A 2310-nucleotide genomic window follows, 5' to 3' on the forward strand; every position below is an offset into this window, starting at 1 on the left:
ATAAGTAAGAAAATAATAATAATTTACATTACGATCCATAACACAAGCTTCCGATTCTTAGCATTATGGCTATTAACAATAAGAAATTTTTTCCATTTGCATCTTAATTCATAGTTCTCCATTTCTGATATTTTGGCAATATGATCATTTATTTTATTTAGTCTAATACTGATATGTCTGGAATTTAAAAAATGTTCAGAAAAAATTAAATTCTTATATACGCATACAACAAAGTAAGAATAGAAACATTTTTTTCTGCTTAAAATTTCACAATTTGTAGATATTCCGAGTTCATAGTCACATTAGTCTGAGTAATTTGAATTTAATATATAATAGCAGATTAATTTATTTATGAAACAAATTACTTTTATGCATTATGAAATAATATTGTATTACAATAAAATTTACAAACCTTAAAAGTAAGATAAACGTTATATCTGTGATGGTGTTAATGTATATAAAATAATTCAAAACATAAGAAATAAGTATGGCTTTTATATCATTGTACTCTGTTAAGATTATTAAAGAATCGTAAGTCCATGACATGCAACTTAACACAGACCACACAATCAAAATCAGTCTTGTGAAATTTTGCATCCTACAATATTTTTTTGATATTCCAAGTTCTTCCAATGTATCATCCATCTGATTAAACTTTTGTATATATTCTCGATATTTCTGAAAAAAGCAGAATTTGTAAAACTGCAAGATCTTCTCATTAATAAGTATAAATAAGTATAAATAAGTATAAATAAGATATATACATGATACTTTTAAGCCTAGAACACACACTTTCCGAAAACATACACTAGTCTGGAAGGTTTATTGTAATAAAAGAAGCTTTAAATATCTCATGTTGAAAATTGAAACATTTAGTATTTTTCAATATGTGACGATTTGAAATTTTTCAAGTGCGTCATTATTGAACAAAATGAATGTGGCGTATTTTTATTATTCACTTTAGACATTTAAGATTTATTTCTTTCATTGCAAATGTGTTTTTCAGGTAAATGTATATACAACAACATTATTATTGAAGTTTTTATTATTATGTTCATCAATGTATCACATTTATTGTACATCAATAATTATTAAAACATGAAATTTATATAATATTAATCTTATGTGTGTATCTTCTTTAATAGAGCACAATAGATAATTTGTTGCATGTGTGCTGTTGACACATTGCTGAGTCACATTGTAAACATTTATAATATGTTTTGAGGTGAATAATTAACGGATAGAACCCAGACACAGCACACAATATTTATAAAATATTTACAAAATATTTTTTAAATTTATTTTTAATAATAATTTTAAATTTTGTAAATGATTTTGTGGTCTTGCACAGATCATATATATTTATTATATATATTATGAAATATTTATCATACTGTAAATGCTATGAAAATATTTAACAAGAAGTTATAATCCAAGGAAAAAACATTTATTAAAAAAATTTATTTATAATTACCATAAATGCTATATAAAATTGTATTTAGTATTATGTCAATGTTGAAATTTTCTCTGGTTTTGAGTCAATGCATTTAAGCAGTTTATCGGAGATCAAGTTGTATGGTTAAGAATGTTCACTAGGAAATATTGGATAATTATTCGGAAGGTAATCTTGAATCGGTGCCAAAAAGATTACGAAGCTTATTATTAGGAGAATCTACGTGGATCGGTTTTTCCTTGTAATTAGGAATATCCTTGTAATTAGGAAACGTGAGATTGATCTCTAATTTCTCGAGAATGTACGCATTCGCGGATTGAATCTGCCGGTTTGTTTTGATTTAATAACTGTGCTAATTTTTTTAAATAAGGAAAATAAGGAAAATAAGGAATCATGATTTGAAATGAGAGTTGATTTTATTTGAAATCTTAATCTCTTCTCTCGCTGTCTTCGTCGATCTTTAGTAAGCATGGAGGTAATACTAAAGAATTATCAATTCCGAAGAACTGCCATAAGACGGGAACCACGCTTGGCAGCGACAGTCGTAACAGCCCCTCGGATACTCATGTATACATACTTGTATACATGTATGTAATTGAATGAAACGAAGAGCAGAGATTTAGATTTCAGCCGATTCAATTCAGTATTTTCGTTTAATAAGAAAAATAGAACAATGCGAAAAGAAAAACAGACGAGTGTATTTCTGAAGCGCGAGAATAATTCTCACCTTGATCTAACTAATTTCCGACTATACTGGATAAGTTTCTACTTCTGCTTTTCGAATGAATTGAATGAATTGAATGAAATGAATGCATGTTTCTGCTTTCGGCAGCTCCTTTTATATTTTGGAAATGAAT

The sequence above is a fragment of the Atta colombica genome, unplaced genomic scaffold, assembly GCF_001594045.1.
Source record: "Atta colombica isolate Treedump-2 unplaced genomic scaffold, Acol1.0 scaffold187, whole genome shotgun sequence".
Lineage (NCBI taxonomy): Eukaryota > Metazoa > Arthropoda > Insecta > Hymenoptera > Formicidae > Atta > Atta colombica.